The 19,353-nt window shown below is 37.4% G+C and overlaps 1 pseudogene; it reads left to right on the top strand.

Moving 5' to 3' along the window:
- The first annotated feature begins 14,502 nt into the window (after positions 1 to 14,502).
- Positions 14,503 to 19,353, top strand: part of LOC108495417 — an 8,275-nt pseudogene continuing 3,424 nt past the window's right edge.

Here is a 19,353-nt window from a genome sequence, read left to right as displayed (position 1 = left end):
AGATGATCTGGACATCAGTAGCAGGCTTTTGCCTATCCTGAGACAAAATATTTTGAATATTTTGTTACTTCAACAATTTTCTCTTCTGTGCATACGTAAGTAAGTAAGAGTCATAAAAAAGCTTCCCATGTTGTTTCTGTAAAAAGAAGGATTGCACTGGAGAGTTCTGAGGAAAGTGACTTTTCATTCTTAGTATTTGATTAGTATTAAAACCAATAATTTTATCTTTATATTTCATGAGAAGTTGGCTCCAAAAGAAATATAATGGAATAAAATATATGCTTGCAAAACAAAGTTCTGACCTTTCTTGAGTTCTAGTTTACTGATAAGAAGATATTTTGAAAAATATTCCATCTATTCCACAGTATAAGCCTATCTATTGAATTTGGTTGCTGTTCCTGAAATTTATTTATCATTCATAGAGCTCTCGCTGCTCTATATCATAGCTTCCTTTGCTACACCCAGTTCATTTGTAATTTTTACGATGTCTGGATACTAACGAATCTCACCTATCAATAAATCATGAGTAGAAAAATCCTCTGCTTTCTGCATGCTTACCTTCCTTCTGTTAGATACTGAAATCACAGGAAGTTACTGTTGTATTAGTTGGTGGCCTTTGACATTTCCAAAGTTAATTTCTATGTAATATAAATACATGCAAATACTATATATATGTGTAACATACATATGCTCTTCTTTAACAGATTGGGGTTATATTTTGCAATTTTAATTCTGATGATTTCATTTCATCTCACTGATGATATTACCAGGGTACAAAACTGAGCTGACTTCACATGCTCTACGTGTTTGCACTATGAAAGGCTTTGAGAAGCAAAGAATGACCTTGACAGAATATGTTTGTGTGGATTTGGGAGAGGTCCTTATTCTAATGGTTGCCGAGGTAGGATACACAATTTATTTTGAGAGATTGCCTATCTTCCTTGTTCTTTGTGGTTTAAGCCAAAACTTTTCACAATTTGAACAAAGCCTTGCAAGTCTCCAGAGCATAACTGACCATTTACTGCTGAAGGTATTAACCATGCAAGCCACTTCCAGTTAGTTGTGTTACTGCTTTTCAAAGATGGGGCCTTAATCAAGTTTGCTGTGCGCAGTACTAGCATTGCAAGCCAGATCAGTTCAAAAACAAATGTCACAATTTTCTCTTGAACTTCATTAACAAAGGAACAGTATTGAGCTGCTGCTTTTAGTTTCATGTCCTCTAGACACAAGATTTGGAGGTGATTTTATTTACAAATATTGGTACCAATTTCATTATACTGACTTCATTAGGTGGTTTCTGACATCTTAATTGTAAAGCTGCATGAACTGTCTGCTTTATGTTGAAAAGAACAATATTCCTTTTAATTTCTATCCAAGATAAGAATGTGTATTAACACATTTACATATTAGTCACAGAAGTCTTAAGATTATAACTATTTGTTTGCTCTGTTTAACCAGAACAAAGGATCCTTCACAGGGTGGTAACATACCTTTCAGTCTATGGTAAGAACTACTGTAGCTGATTTCTAATAACTTTTTTCACCCTCTGGATTATACCCATGTATATTTGAAGTATGGAGAGATACCAAATGTAAAAATAACATGCAGACTAATGGTACTAATAAAGAAAATAGCACTCCCTTCTTATTAAAGTTCCTAAACCGAAAGCCTTCTTAATTATTCCCAAATTCCTTTGTATATTTTAACTCCCCATGTTTACTCTCAATTGTGAGAATATGTATTCCTTCTTCACAGAGAACTCAAATTTATTTGGGTTTAGTTCAGTAGAAGGCCAATATTGGCCTCTTTAGCCACCAGTGTGCTTTTAACAAATGTGGGTAGAGCCCTTCCCAAATCTTCGTTTGCGAAGCCCAGCCATGATGATGATGATGGTGATGATGAGTTCAGTAGAAGCACTTACACATTATTTCAGTAACATTTTATGTTGGGTATGAGGAAAGCCCAGTTCTCTCCTGTCAGCTACAGGTTTAAAGTCTTCAAATCCTAGGAAAAGGGACTTTTCGTATGTTAAAACACCCTCATAGTTCAGGTCAATACTTTATTCTCTTATCCTGTCAATTAAATTTTAGTACAGCAGATTGCCATTCGCTGCATCATTAAGCAGTACATAGCTGTCCTTTTTCCCTGAGTAGAGTCCCTTTCTTTTCCACATTTCTAAAAATCCTCCCAGATTCTTAAAATTTGAATTTGGTTTTGGGAATCTTTAGGCTCAACACAATGGTTAGACATGCTATATACTTCTGTGGAGCACTATACATGTCCACCACAAGAAGGGGTAGTATATACCCTACTCTATGAGAGTCTAGGTATCAAAGAACAACACAACTCACCTTTTCACCATTTTAAGTAATCAAATGCTTGAAGGAAGCTGAAGAGCATCTGAAAAGTGTCACTGGAGAAAATTGCAAAAGAAGAATATGGCCAATTGGAAAAGCCTGCAGAAAGTAAAAGATCTTATTTTTAAAACTCAGAGTTTCTCTTCTTTATACCATGTGAATGGTGAACGTATTTATGTTTAAAATAAAACAGGACCTTTTCTCTAACTCAAGTGAACATGTATATTAATCAGTCAGTAGATGCAAAATTCTTTGTATGTAATTTTTTTCCTTGAAATTATCTTCAGTTCTTATTTGCATTCTAAAATGATCACTGATGACAGCATATTAAAGAGGTACGTAGCGTAAACTCCTAGCTCCTCCCTCCTTCCCTCTTTTTTTAAAGTACTGAAAGTAGAGAAGCTAAATTCCAATGCATTTTGATGATGTCAAGAAAGCCAAAGTTGTAGCTATAAAAAGAAAATGTTTCTATTTCCCCTGCTCCCAACAAAACATGAGATAAATAGTTACTTTTTGGAATAATAAGGATTCATACCTGAAACTTAGACTAGCTTTATAAACCTGTCAAATAGTTTGTTTAAAACCATAACACACAGTGTATTTGGTGCAGATGCATGTTGCAGAACCATGTGAGGGTGCTTGTTTTGGTACATAGAAAGGCATTCCAACCATCTTATTTTAGTTATTGTACCACACCAGAGATAACAAAAGCTGTCCTAAGATTGAAGTCTATGATGCTTTCAAAGCATGTTCATTGTGAATATTCAAAAGGTCAGAGGTCTGAATTCCACTGATATCTCACATTCTAGTCTCGTTGAAGAAGATGGGAAAGTATGAATTAAAATGTTGCTAGTAAGCCTAAACTTACTGTATGATTTTCTGAGTATTTGGGCATTCATTGGTTAGAAGAGGATATAGGGAGGCTCCAAAATTACAGAGAGACAAAATCTATCCATTTCTCCTCTGCAATCTCAGCTAAGCTTTTGAGGAGCACCCGTCATGGTCCAGATGGTTCAGCTCTGTGGATGGGGGAAGGATGCTGCTACCATTCCTGCTAAAGTTCCTAGGCCCAATGAAGGCAACATCTGCCTAGAGTCCTCTTTTGCCCAAAGTCCAACTTTAATGGTTCTGAATTTGCTCCTATGAAAAGTTCAATTTTAGAAGAACCTCTTAAAAATGAGAAGTACTTTTATCTAAGTGAGGAAAAGATAAATCAAAATTCTGTGTGTCATCCTCTCTGAAAAGTATGTGGTGTATTGTATTAATACTGACATGAAGATCTCCTTAAACAAAGCATTCATTGTAAAGTGACGTCTTAAGGTTGCCCTACACTTTTAACACTGTAATTCTCTGAATATCCAAGTTTTATTTGTATAACAACTCCTAAAGCTCAGACAAGTGAAACAATTTACCATCACCCAGAAAAATCATGGCCTAAACTAGAAATGAAATCAGATTAGAACATCTGCTCTGGACACTACACACAGGCTCATCTCCTTGCGGAATATGAAAGACTTATGGGTCTTCCGTGTCATACCTTGAATTTTCTCTTTGCCTCAGCAACTAATGTTTTGAAAAGAGAGATCTAGTGATCAGTGTTTCTTAGTCTAAATGTAATCGATTGCAGTTAAAATACTGTTTTTCTTGAATTCAAGCATCAAAAGACTTACAGGAATGATTACAGAGGCGTCTAAAGCAGAATGTTTAATTCTCTTTGCTGCAAACGCATGTATTTCTTCCACAAATTAATAGAAAGTCATCCAAGATTGAATTAGTTCATCTAGGACATTACATTCTATGGTACTCATTCCCTTTCTAATTACAGACAAAAAATGCCACATGAATATTTTTAAGCTCTAATAATTTTCCGATAACATGAGTCAGACATGGTGGCTTATGGCGGCACTATACTGAATAGCAAAGCTCTTTTGTACTTCAAAAACATGCACAAAAACTATAGCTCCTATCACAAGACACATTGGACAATGGACATGGTTCAATTTTCACTATTTCCAGGTAGCAGAAGGGGACTAGGAAGTCTGCAGAATAAAGAGGCTATGGTGGTCACACTCTCCTCTTTGCCTGCACTGGACTCAGCAAAAAGCAAACCGAGCTGGCCAAGAATAAGTTGATTCAGCATGCTCTGCTGAAAAGGCTCTTAAGCTGTTCCAGACAAAACCATGAAGAAGGATGATAGTGACAACACCATTTATCCTTCAGGCTAAGTCTCCCCCCCCAACCCCCATCAGGTTTTGAACTGCTGCCAAAATGAATCATGTCTACTTTAAAATGCACTAGGAAGTTCATGTCTGGCACAGGTTGCTCCTTAGTTCTTTTTAATTGTCTTCCATAGGTGCATGATCTACTGAAAGTTTCAAATATAGTTTATATTGCAGCACGATAATGTGTGATTTAACTTCAAGTAAAAAGGCTGGACCTTTTTTTACTGTTATTTGCTACATTCATTTGTACAATGTAAGCCAAAGCTAAAGAGGTGAAAACAAGTGAGGACTGATTGAGACTGAAGTGCTCATTTCAGAGAATTTTGCATGACCTACAGATACATTCCTTTTCCCCTGTAGTTATTGCTTCAGGCACTCTGTTGGTTTGTGTTTCTTTTGGATTACGGGCAACACATCCATCAGGTGGGTCACCTATGTAGTGCTATAGCAGGATAGAAATAAGCCTAAAGTGTGAGCATGCAACTAATTTAACAAGGAGCAAGAAGCAATAAAAATGTTTGTATTGAAACAGCACCTCATTTTCCATCCAGCCTTCAGAATGCAGAGATAAGCTCTCCTTGGTAAGGCTGTCTGTTAGGACTGGGCTATCATGTAGTGGGCTGCTGCTGGATATTTTTGCATTAAATGTTCTTCTCGTGTCACTAGAACCTGAGGGATGTAGTGACATCTCCATCCTTGGAGGTTTCCAAGGCTCAGTTAGACAGCACCACAACTGACCCAATTTGATGCTGTCAATAGACTTACTTTGAGCAGGAGGTTGAACTAGGTAATCTCAAGAGAGCCCTTCCAAACAACACTTCAGTAGTCCTGCAATTTTGAACCGCATGTGAATGCAATGGATCTTGCATTTAAATTGGTCTGTAGTATCTGAAGAAAAAACCCACCAGCATGAGTGTAGATAAGGTCTTGCAGAATTACTAAGTTGGGAAAATTCTTCATCTCAGAAAATGGAAACACTCAATTTTCTGTGGTATGCTGTCTGTTATGGTAGGAGAGGAATTAATTAGATTTCTATATTAGCTAGGTCTTGTATGCAGAAGCATTTTATTAATTAACCCAGTTTTACAGATTAATAAGAAGTTGAGTTCCTGTTATGAACAATACTTAGCCCTTTTCTAGATTCCAGTATTCTTCTGTCCCTTTGCAATAAAACACAGAAAACTGCAGATCAGCATAGGTACTGTGATCTGTAACCTTTTTTTTTTTTGTCTTACGCTTTTGCACAGTACTTCTAAATGCTACTAACCTTCAAGAAGGATGTGATTATGGGAGAGGTACCACAGTCTTGTTTTATTATCAGTGCCTAATTAGAACTAGGAAGACTTACCTCTTCTGTTACAGGGAAAAAGCCAAAGGAAGAGAAACACAAGCATCCATGTCATATGTTATGTAGGAAATAGCTAATCTGAAGCTACCTTTTTCACATATAAAGTAGTCTAATTAGCATTACTGCTAATTAGAATGAGACAGAAAGAGTTCAGGGAACCATTTTCTACTGAGAAATGTAATCACCCCTCAAACAGTGTTTGGCATATACTCATTTGGCTAAATTATGTTTGGGTAAAGAAGCCCCCTAAGGACTCATCTGATAAGGTGCGAATGTCCTGTTCTGCTATTTTCTGATTATTTTTTCTGTGCATTTTAAGTTATTTATTTCATATTAGAGTATATAAATTGATCATATAGCAGTTAGACCTGAAATGAAATGTCTTATCTGAACAAGATATTTGCACTGATTTCAGCTGAAATTTTTTTCCTCAAACTTTTCATTTGGTGTGTTAGTTCAAAACAAAGCCAGGTTTGAAATGAAGAAATCCCTCTGTCAGTGGAATCTTGTGGTCAGTTCTGTTACTAGTCACATTTGCTCTTACAAACAATTGAATTCTTGGCTTCCTTTTAAGTCAGTGGGAGTTTTTACTCCTTGGTAGAAGTATTATATTTTAAACAAATGAAATGCTTATGTTCAAGGCCTTTCTTTGTGGACACCTAAAATATATGGAGTTTCAAACACCTCTATATATTGCTGTACAACTGTGAGCAATCTTTTATACTGCTGAGTTTTCCCAGAGCAGTTGATGATGAATAGTTGCTGAAGTAACACTAAAGCAGAATTAGGATGGACAAGTATCAGAGCTATTGAAGTTATTTTGCTTAGAGTGGAAGTTAATTGTATTTATTCAGTGTCTCCCACTAAGCTCATTCACAGTATCTCATGAGAAGAAATATGTGTAAATTAAGACAAAATCAGAAGTAGACTAAATAGACATGAGTTCTTGTTGAGTTTGTTGTAGTTATTTTACAACTCTAGAAATCATCGCATCAGATATAGAAAAGTAGCAAAATGATAAAAAGACATTTTTAAAGTTCTGCATGTTTTTCCTCCAATTTTTTTCTTGTGATGAAAAATAAAACTACGTACAGAGCAATAGATACATATTAGGCATATTCTAAGATGTGAAGTCAAGAATCCAGCTGATTTTTGTTGCTACAGAAATCATGTTATGTTTTATGTAACTGCTCACAATACAAATGAAGAACAGCTGACAAACTCTCAGCTCATATATCTGACAAGACTTGATACCACAAGAAAAATGGATATGCAATGAATTAAAGATGTTTCAAGTTCAATAATCTTCTTTTTGTTGTAAATTCTGAAAGATATTTTAAAATACTTTCAGAAGGGTAAGATGACATGCAGGCTTTATGACATGGGATGACTAAAGAAGAATGCAGTACAGGAAATTAAGATATACATGTAGATAAACTTGCTGCAAATAAAAATTTGCAGGAATAGGCTGTGAATTTCTTAACTGTTCACATTTAACATTTCCTACAGTGTTGGTGTATGAAGAAAGCTCTTTTGTTGCCTGATTGTAAATTAAATAAACATGTTCCTTACTAGTCTCTTTTACATTAGTTTCTGTTTTTTTAATAAACAATGGGTTTTTTTCACCACATAAAAACTATAAAGTTTTAGGAGCATAATCCTCCAAACACTGGCACTGGAGAGTACATATATTCTCCTTTTATAGCCTACTGGATCACAAGTGGTGTCAGACTCAAGATCTGACACTCTGATCTAGATTGTCTCTTAGTTCAAACTGGATTCCCATTACAGTTGACTAATCTGTTGGAAGTAGATCTGTTCAAGGTATTACCAAACTTCTGCGACCAGTAACTTGATCTCAGTATGCATTGTTGTCCCCACCCCTGTAAATGTCACCTCCTGTCAGGTGGGTCCTACAAGCATCTTTATCCTCTGCGATAGCTCTTCCCAATGCCAACCTCATTGGTGCCCATAGCACGTGTACACAACGAATGGCAACCTGGCATGCCCAAGTCCCAGCAGAATTCAGCATAAAAGCTAAAGGGATGAGGCTTGGGGCACCTAGGATTTTTCTGGAGCTCTGCATAGATTTACCCACCCCACCTTGACATGCTTTCCAGGGATGGACTGTCTTCAATGGCTGTTTGTGGCTGCCACAAATAAGTAAGGTAATTTTGATGGGCAGGTTTTGAACATAACTGAGAGCAGGATGTGCTAGCATGGAGCATGTTAACTAGCCAGGTCCCTTCCTTCTGAAGAGAAATGAGACAACACAGACTGACAAGAGGTCTGGATGCAGCCCAGTCTGCCCTGCAACAGAGCATTGGGACACTGAGACATAACCCTCATTTCTGTCCACGCCACTTCTTAAACTCCTTCCACCCTACCACAATAAGCAGTAAACAGAGGTAAGAAATACAGAGTCTGCTTGCATTTTATATGGCAGTTACATAAGAACCAAATGTGTGGAATTTCAGAAGTCTGGTGACAGAGTCTTCAAGATCAGAAGTGCCATTTCTTCCCTAATAACTGAATTATGTAAATAAAGGCCACGACTATATGCATTTAAATGTAGGTCAAAGTGTTCCTGATTTCAAGACACAATCCACAAAAGAATTAATTTATCTGAGACTGGAACATCAAAGACCTTGAAGAAGGCAATACAGATGACTGTCACCACACTCATATTTGTGGCTTCTAGTATTTCCTTCTGTAAATAAAAAGAATGAGAAAATGATCCAGTTTAATGTCTTCAGATGAAAAAATCGCTGTATCTGCGTGCTTTGGAGTAACAGGAAATCCTCTTTCCATGGCAGCAGCAGGATGCTAAGGGTGGAACAGCTCATTGCACAGGTTGTTGTTGTATTACATTGCTATAAACGTAATGATAAGTTACAAATGTGCCCCACCGTGCCTATGACACCAGCAGAGCAGCAAAGCACAACGTGCTTTCTTTTGTACTGTGAAGCCACGAGAAAAAGGCAACAACTTTGCAGGCCACATACAACAACAAGAGGATATGAGCTTCCCAGCAGTACCTCCCTTTCTTTGGGGTTTTGACTTAATAATATGATCCCAGTCACCTAAACCCAGATTCATCACCTCAGCTGTACCATCTGCCTCTCACAAGGTGACAAAACCCAATCAGTCCCATGTACTTGCTGAGAAGCTTGAGACATTTGAAGTTTCATTAAGATTTATCAATTATGCCTCATATCAAGTTCTGCAATTATAATCAGAGATAAGCATTAGTCTCATATCTAACGTAATGCCAATGATATTAAAATATATTTTTGCAGCAGACCCTCCTCCCTAATTTTCCAGCAATATTTAAAAAGAAATATAAATGGATAGCAATGCCTCTCAATAAGGCAGACTAGTTTGTCTATTACTCCAGCATTGTGAAACTGATGTTGTGAAATAGCAACTGAAAGAAGCCTAGCCCAAGGCCCAAAAGGGGTGATTTATGCTACTAACTTAAGAAAGAAAACTGTCCAGAACTTTAAAAATAAATAGTGCACTGAGCTCTTTTAACTTATTTCTGAAATTACTTCCAACTGCATACTGATTTTAAATCTTTATACTCTACAAAACTCCCAGGAGTGAAATTTAGCAAGGACTTAGCAGCTGAGAAAGACAGAGGAGATGCATCATGGTTACATGGATACAGCACTGCACACACTTAGTGATGAAAGTTTTATATTTTGTACATGTAGTATAGTCATGCAAAATTTCAGTATTCTTTCAATTGTGATGCATTCACATATTTTAACAACTTGTAACAAAAGAACAGTTCTACCGAAGCCATTTTGGAGAACAAAATTCAAAGATCTGAAGGGGAGTATGCATTATAGAGTCTATTAGAGCAATTATTATCTTGTAGGTAATGTACGAAGAAAGCATTCTGTGTTTAGGCAAACTGAACTGATTTCAAGAAGGAAAAAATTTGTTTAAAGTTATGCATGCTCTGAGTCTACACTACAGAAAATTAAGACAGTTTTAAAGACTACTAAGATCTGTGCAAAGACTGATTAGCTGGGTGCTGTCTCCCTCGTGGAATGTAAAATGAATGGAAAACATGCTTTTAAGAACACCTGAGAATGAAGCTGTGATACTTTCTTCACTGTGAATAAATGACCAAGCGGGTTGATAATATGTATGTTACTCACATGAATCACTCAGGACTACCTCCTTAGAAAAAATTAGTTCAAAATACATCGCTGGTATCATATTCCTCTAAAAGAAAATGGAATATTATTGGTACTAGAGCAGTAAATTTACTTTTAATTACACTTATTTTTATAATTTAAGGCCTATTCAGAAAGTCCATGGAAATATGGCCTCTGATACTTGTAATTAGAAGTAGGAGGAAAAAACCTTAAAACGTTCCATGAAGAATTTGAATTATTATTTGTTTTCTCCATACAGAGGTAGTCAATTAAGTAAAGTGCTACACAAAATTTGGTGATGGCTGACTATGTCTGAAAATAAAAGATATTGGTAATTTTGCAGGCTATTAGATTGGGTTAGAATAATTAGATCAGTAAGAATAATTTGTAGTTCACCTGTAGGGTAGACTGTGGTAGTAATTAAAAAAGACTACTATGGAATTTCTAAATGCCAATATTGGTCCATTTCTTGCAGAAATTTCCTTAATATTCTCATCTCATACTGTCGACAGTCTGAGACTAAGGAATGATCATGAGAAAAGATTATCTTTCTAAATGAGAGGTCAAGAGACTTCCAGGGCAGGAATGGATTGCAGCAGTAGCACTGTATGAAATTGCTACTATTGTCATATAACCTGTGACGTACTGCTTAGGTAAGGGAGTGGGAGTCTCACAGTTCCTCCAGTCACAGTAATATAGTGCTTTTATGAAATTGAAATGGCTTTATCAAGAAGTGATTTGGAGCCTAAATTAGGTAGTTTATTTTCTGTCAAACTGTACGTGGATTTTTGACATAATAGGGACAATTTCAGGCTTAATGCATCTTTTCTCAATTTATTGTTCGTCGTAGAAATTACACCGACAGAAAATTTGGAGAATAATAATATTCATGTGAGAAAAAACAAAATAATCAAAGAAAGATTTTCCCCCTCACTCCCCCACCCCCTCCTGGATTTCATGCAAACACTTTTTTGGAGGGAGGCAGGGAGGCAGATGCACAAGAAAGCCTTGTGTCCAGAGAAAGGAATTTTACAGTTTATATAAAATCAGAGTGTTCTTACAGTACATTACTGTTACACAGCATGTGGTGCCTTGCCTGAACTCTATTGTTAGAATATACTCGCTTCAACTCTGATCCTCTATAATGTATTAGATACCTAACAGGGGCAGAAGGACAGATTAGGCAATATCTGTCTTCATTATGAAGTTTGGAATAAAATTAGCATTGGAATAAGTGGGAAAACATATTCCTCTGGCACTTACATTAAAAGCAGAGGAAGATTAACTTCTGTTAAAAACATAAAGTAACATGTGGATATAGACATGGGAGAAGGCAGTGGTGTTTAATATAAATAGAAGGTTTTTTACAGTAATGTGATCATTCAAGGTGAAAATTACTTTCCTGGGCTCAAAAAGAGAATACAAAGTTCAGAAGATGTATTTTGCAAAATACAAAAGACAGCTTACAAAAAATTTTATCACTGCTTTATGGTGATGGAATGAACTAAATCCACTGCCACTCAGGGTAATATCTGGAATGGAATCAGCACCCGAGGTACTGGAATGCCTCCTGATGTCCCACTGTTTGGGGAACACTGGATAGATTACTCAACTGGCCATGAAACTTGTCAAGTTGTGTTTACTTATGAAGTACTTACTACATAAGCACATGCAGAGCTTAGCATGACCCTAAGAAGCACATGCAGAGCTTAGCATGACCTTTGAGGTTAACTAGGTGTCTGTTCTGGGATATCAAGCCCTGAAGGACTAAAGAACATGTTATATATGGATTTCTTTCATATGATTTGAAGGCTCTCTGATCAGCTCGAATTTCAGTGCACCAGACTATTTTATCTTGCAGGAAACTCACTGCTCTCATCAGGTTGAACTTGCTCTGCTGAAAGCAGTGCTGGGGATGCATAGCATGCTCCATAGCTGTGAGCCAAGGGGAACAGAGTCACTTTCCTGGACTTTAACTTACTGGATGTATAGGCTGATTAAGTATAATTAATCCTTTAGATGAAGTATAACCCCACATCTTTGCATTTCAATATGTACAATGAAAAAAATATCTGGAAGCACATTTGAGTATATCTATTACAAATCTGTACTTCAGTGTGGACCCGAACACTGGCAAATTGGATCCAAAATGTGCATGACTAAACATTCATGTGCTGCTCTAGAGGGAAGGCTATAGCAAGGGCATTATGCACATTAGGATATTATGCACTGATCGCAGAAAGATGGGACAGCCTTACAAACCAGAGACTTATGCTGAGCTGTAGGATCGCGTGCCTGTGCTGTGTGCTGCAGTTCATCTTATTCTGCTCTTAGACAAGAAGTTACCTCATGGCCTTTGATGCTCTCAGCCACCCGGGACCGAATCAATACTTAAGGGGGAAAGAAAAGGAGGAGAAATCACAGCACAGATAAAGGTCACTTTGAGGCAATAAAATGCTATGACAGAAAAGCAAAATACATAACTGGATGCAGAAAGCAGGCAGACCAAAAGTCTGAGCCTTATCTTTTAGGAGTGAACATGTATTATTTCTGCATGGTTGGAACCCAAGTGCTATGATTATAAACATATGTTTACAAAATGCAGGGTGTTGTTTGCCCATATTTTGGGGATCAAATCTGAATACTTGTAAAAGACAGAAGCAATGAAGAAGACATTAAAAAGTGTCTTATTCACATTGATTGTTTATTTACTGCTTTCCCTTGTTTGATGAGACAATGCAGTAAAAAGTTTTAAATATTTTCTCTTCCAAAATGTAGTAGTAAGATTGATCATCATGTAAATTTTTTAGACCACAGTACAAACTTGCAGAAAGCCTTCTGAAAATGTCAGTGCTGTTGGAAACTTTTGTTGCATGAACACCATCAGTAAAAGCTGTAAGCACTACAAAACATACCATGAAAAATCATTTTGATTAATTATAAATGTTTCATTTTATGAAAAAGAACATCATCTGAGTGCGTCAGAATATGGAGGAATTATATGTTTCCTCTTTTCACTTGATATCAGCTTCTTCGGCAGGAATGATCTACTCACATCCTACAGATGAAAAATTTTACAGTCTCTCAGAGAAGAATTTCTTCTAATCTCATGACTGGCTGTTGTGTTAGCCACACACTTGGGTTTCGTCACACCAGTCAGCTTCATCTTTACATCAATTTAGAGATCCCTGATGTCAAGAGAACCACAGTAGTAATTCTGTATTAATAGAAATTGTAATTTGAAGCCTTTTTTAAAGATCTGCAACAACTAGACCAACAAAATGGAGACAGCCTTCCATTTCTCTTCTTTGAGATTATTTGTTTGTTATGGAATATGAATAGTTCACACTAACCCTGGGCTGTTAGTACCTAAATCAAGTACCTCAAAAGCAACTGAGATAAAATAATGCTATATGACTAGTAATAGAAATGACATGTTGCTGAAATGTCACCATATGTTACTATTTTGTATGCTTCAAAAAGCAAAATTCCAGCCTTTACAGTATTAAAAATAAAGACATTTCTTTGGCTTTTAAATTGTCATTTTCAATTCCCCACTCATTTAAAAAAGTGAAAGTTTTAAATTAGTTCAGAAAGGCACTGTGTTTGCCTTTTAGTTAATAGCTTTGTTAGACAACAGCTAGAAATTCTTACAAATTGAATTTGTCAGTGAGAGGAAACCAACAGCGTGACATTCATTTCTATCCCTTGGATTTATGATTTGAGAAAAGCTGCCTTTGCCACTCTGATTTCAGAGTTCTCGTTCCCAGAGCACTCATTCCCTGCTATGTTCTGAGAAATGGGGGGATAACCTGGAAACAAATCAGACCCAAACTGCAAACCTAACCCAAATGTCTCTTACTTTATCTGATATTAGACATTAAGATGGACTTTTTAGGAAGCCACCCTGGGACTAACAGGGATCCCTGGTCTCAAGGCAACTACTGTGTCACCAGCAAATGTGACCCAGGACCGTGTCTTGAAAAAGAAATGAAATGAGAAATTTATTCTGCATCAGAACAGATGAACAGATGAACTGCTAGGAAGTGAACAAGTCATGATGATTATTTATAAGTTATTCTTGTAATTGATAAAAATAATAGCCTCTAGTCCCCTTAAAATTCATTTGTGGGATGCCTGGTTTATTAAATACATGGAGTAATTGCAAAGCATACAAATTAGGATTGAAAGACTTTACACTCTATGGAAAAATAGATAAGTCTAAGGTTAACTCTCTTGTGCTCAGTGGGGGACACTCAGCCATATTTTTCAGCCATTATCAGCCATAACAACATTTGACTGTCAAACCAGTGACTCCACTGATGGTTTCCAGCACATCCAGGCATTGAGCTAATGGCAGTTTTATGACTAGATCAGGCCCAGGGAATGAGATTACAAGGCAAGGCATGAAGGCCTACGCATCCTCTGTCCTCCCTCCTCACACAAGTGTTGAACCATTTGAGCCCTCCTTTAATGTCAAATGCGCTGCTGAAGCCTTTCCTGAAGGTAATTGAGGCACATGATTGCCTGACTACAGTTTGATCCATATACGAGAAGGCTATATGGCTTAGGATTTTCAAATATATATTTACATTCATGCATCTAAATCCATACGTAGCAATTAAATCAGTAGCCTGATGTTTAGAAATGAATTAACTTGATCTTTAATTGCTCACAGTCAGTAGCCCTTTGGATGTATATCTTATAGGAGAAGAACCTATTTTTTAAAATAAATGTTGCAAAAACCTCTGTAGGTTATTTTTCAAGCATTTTTCTCATTATTAAAGAGCTGGTTGAGATCATGCTTAACATGAAAGCCCATGACATCCTTTGGATAAATTTAAGCCTATAATACCACTTTGGATCAATATATTTGATATCAAACATACCAGGGCTCAGTATGGGAGGCAGTTCTGTTTAATATATTTATCGACAACCTGGATAAGGGTATCAAGTGAATTCTCACTCAGCTTGAGGGTGACATCAAGCTGGGTGGGAACATTGATCTGATGAAGGGTAGGAAGGTTCTGCAGAGGGATTTGCATAGGCTGGATCAAAAATCTGAGGCCAATGGTATGAGGTTCAACAAGGCCAAGTGCCAGGTCCTGCACTTGGGTCAAAACAACCCCAGGCAGTCTTGCAGGCTTGTGACAAAGTGGCTGGAAAGCTGCCTGGTGGAAGAGGACCTGTGAGTGCTGGTCGACAGCAGTTGAACATGATCCGTCAGTGTGCCCAGTGGCCAAGAAAGCCAATGGCATACTGGCTTGTATCACCAAAAGTGTGGCTAGCAGGACCAGGGCAGTGACTGTCCCCCTGTACTTAGCACTGGTGAGGCCACACCTCAAATCCCATGTTCAGTTTTGGGCCCCTCACTTGTGAAAGACATTGAGGTGCTGGAGTGAGTCCAGAGAAGGGCAACGGAATAGGGGAAGAGTCTGGAGCACAAGTCCTGTGAGGAGAGGCTGAGGGAGCTGGGGTTGTTTAGCCTGGAGAAAAGGAGGTTCAGGGGAGACCTCATCACTCTCTACAACTCCCTGAAAGGAGGTTGTAGCCAGGTGGGCGTCAGTCTCTTTTCCCAAGGAACAAGTGGTAGAATAAGGTGAAATGGTCTCAGGTTGTGCCAGGGAGATTTAGATTGAATATCAGGAAAGCTTTCTTCACAGAAAGAGTTGTCCAGCACTGGAACAGATTGTCCAGGGAAGTGGTTGACAAATTATCCAACACTATTCAACAAGTTCATGGTTATGTAATCATTCAGCATCTGATCCCATGCTAGCTAATACTGAGAATTAAGAATGATTCTGGTGGAAGTAGGTCATCTATGATGACAGGAAATATCAAATTAAGTATCATTAAGTTATAGCCATTAGCCAGGAAAAATCCGAAAAATTGTCAGAAGATATTAGTATGGGTTTTCTTTGCAACATCTTAAACATGGATGCTGCTTTAGCCTGCTTTTGCTGAATGAAATACCTTTCAGTGGTTAAAATCCTAGTAACCCAGGTTTTCACCACAGGACATTATAATAAAGAACCTGTGGCCTATCCCAGTTTCTGAAAAAGGAACCTCTACACCAGTGTTGTAGCTTAGCAGTTACTTTCTAAAGTGTGAAAAAAACAAACCTGAACACAAATACATTAGCAAGTAACTTTCTTTTCTTTTTCTGAAAAATGGTTTGCATGCACTTGTAGATTTTTGGGGCCTTCTGAACAGAACAAGGTTGAAAAGCATTGCTTCAGCAAATTTTCCACTGTATAATTAACATTCTTCTGACTTTAACCATCTCCAGTTTTCACAGTGTTTCCTGTTCCCTGTCACAATGAACAGTGTTGTGTGGCAGGGAAATACTTTTAAGGATGAGAGTTTCTTGTGTATCTTGCACACAAAATGAATCAAATCACAATTGGAACAATATTGATTCTGTCCTATTTCAAAGGAATGCACAGATCAGAGCCTCACACAAAGCTCATAAAAGATACAGAAATTGAATGCTAATAGCACAGCCTGTCATACTAATAAACTGCTGAAGTTGCCACAGATGTAGAATGTACAAGCTTAACCTCAAGTACTGATTTTTAAAGCAGCTCCTAAGAGCCATCTGGGTTCATCCAGAGCATCCCAAAGATGAGTTGTACTGAAACTCAGTCGGAAAGAGCTGTTCTCAGCTAAAGAGTAGCATCCCATAACTGTAGACTGAGGGCCTGGGTCAGTTAAAAACACATAAGAAACTATGATTTATTTTATTTATTTTTTCTTGTGAAGGGTTAAAGAGAATCATTAGTCTTTTTGATCCGGTATTGTGAGTTATTCAGTTGAGTTGCTAGGGCTGGTTACAGAGACTAAACAATGTTTAGTGCTCTGAGCAAGATGAGACAACTCAATGTCTCACAAGATTAACCCTCACACTCTCCAGATTTCTATACGTACTTCTGTTAACCTTATTTAGTCTTGATATAGAGATTTTGCTGAATACTACTTTTTTTAGAACATTGTGTTTGATCCATCTAATGACTCTAATAGTACAACATTGCCTCAAATACCTTATTATTATAAGCATTCTGCTTTCAAAACCCATATAAAGAAAGGAATAATGTACTATACAGCCTTCTTATTATGGATGATGGCAGTGGCTCCTGGATTCCAGGTGAGATACATTGCATTCAATTTGAGAAGTGATTATACATCAGCTGAAGAAAATAGCACACAGTGATGCTTTCCATGGGAATTTGGACTGCATTGACTTTTTGGCAGTGGTATGAGACTATTTTTGGTAGCTTTATTGAAAGGAATCCAGGAAATGTTTCATTTTAGTAACAATGTCTGTTAGTGCAATACAAGGGATTTTACTTTGGTTAGCGATCTCGTATGTGAATACTAATGGGAAAGCTCTTCAGGAGGTGGCCAGTTTACACTAAGCCTAGAAAGCAGTGTTAGCTTTCCACAGGCAGACTGTCTGCCTGTCTCCATGTAATTAAGGCCTTTCTCCTTAAAAAACTGCCAGGCTCTATTTACATCTTCTGTTTTCCTTGTGACCTTAAACAAGAATATCATCTTTGGCCCAGAGGTCATGACACAGCAACATAGCTATTTATGTAAAACACAGAGTAATGGCCCTACAGAATCTGCTTTCTCTCCTGTTTGACCTCAGTCAAGCTACAGGTCTATCACATCCCTTCCTACTGTTAGACAGCTTACAAGTGGACTTTTCTTCACTTCTCCATTTTTTCATATTTTCATATTTTCTGGTCTTCTGAGAAAGGAATAGAAAGATCTTTCTACAAGAGAGCTTGTTAGCCCCTGTGCTTGCACATCTGAAATCTATCTGCAAGGATGGACATAAAACAGAACAGTACTACTGAGAATATCCACAACTGTAATCATAATAACATCACCTTGGGTCTTAATTTCAACATTAGACAAATGACTTCTCTCTGCCAGTGTTTTTTGGCATTTGTGGGAGTGAAGAGTCTGCTTATATCCCTCCATACTCTGGGAAAGACTGCCCTGTAATTTACAGTGAGCTGTGTTTAGCTTTGCTTGAGTGTTGTTCTTACAGCATTAAAATAGTTTTCTTGAGGTTAGGTTTCCTTCTGGAAGAGTTTCTACTAAACCTTTAATTGGAATTAAAAGCAGACTAGGAGATATCTTGCACATCAGTGGGCTTATTTTAGGATATGGTTGCAGTTGCTAATACTGATATATTTAAATTGCTGCCAAATGAAAATGAGAAAGAAAGATTGCTGACTATAAGACAAAACAGTGCAACCAAGTGCCAGTCATGTATCTAGCCAGAATAAATAAGTAAATAAGCCTAATTTTAAACTCCACTCACATCCCAGGAAGGCATCCTGGGAAAAAAGTATCTTCTATAAAGGGAAGAAAAACACAACCATTTTCATTAAAACATAAACTCAAAAAATGTTTTGGTGAATACCTTGAGGTTTTAATATAGCAATTTTTGTATTTGCTTTTATAGTAGTCTACTTCAAAATGAAATATGTTTTGCTCACTATACTATGGGACATAACACTGTTTTCCTTTTCCCACAAGTAACTAGGACTCACTGAGAGAAATTTTATAGTGTTAGCGTTTTTAGAGCTGTGCAGAAAACTTAACTATGGTACTTCACTTCTAGAAGAGGACCTTCAGATCAATCGTGAATAACCAGAAAGCTGAAGAAGGAGGAAAAAAGGGGAGGGGGAAAAAAAAGTTCTCTTGAAATCTTACATATTCACAGACCATCTGTGGTGCTTACATGCACCAGGAAATCCAGGTAAGTACTATACAGTCATGTTAAAGTGTACCCAAGACGACTGGAGGCTAGAGTTACAAGCAGCTCTAGATATTGCAGTAAGTAGTTTCAGTATATGAATAATTCTAGTGCATTCACTACTCGAGAGTTGGCCCAGGCTCTTCCCAAAGGACAACCAGTTATGCAAAATGAAACCCGTGAAGGTCATTGTGTATTTGTGAGTCTGTAGGGGGAAGACCTGATGAGCATTGCAATTAGAATATCTTGTCTGCTGCGAAGTAATGTCTTCCATTTGAAACTCCTCATCTAAAGGCATCAAAATTAGCCATTTCCTTTCACTTTATAATTTTCTATTTTTAAAACTTCACCCCATTGCAAAGGGAAAGGGAATGGAAGGTTTGGGAAGGGAAGGTGTGGGAAGGTGTGGGAAGGTGTGGGAAGGTGTGGGAAGGTGTGGGAAGGTGTGGGAAGGTGTGGGAAGGTGTGGGAAGGTGTGGGAAGGTGT

Source organism: Lepidothrix coronata, unplaced genomic scaffold, assembly GCF_001604755.1.
Source record: "Lepidothrix coronata isolate B3197 unplaced genomic scaffold, Lepidothrix_coronata-1.0 Scaffold31, whole genome shotgun sequence".
In the NCBI taxonomy this organism is placed as follows: domain Eukaryota; kingdom Metazoa; phylum Chordata; class Aves; order Passeriformes; family Pipridae; genus Lepidothrix; species Lepidothrix coronata.
The sequence above is the reverse complement of the archived record's forward strand: the minus strand, read 5'-3'. Positions and strand labels throughout refer to the sequence as shown.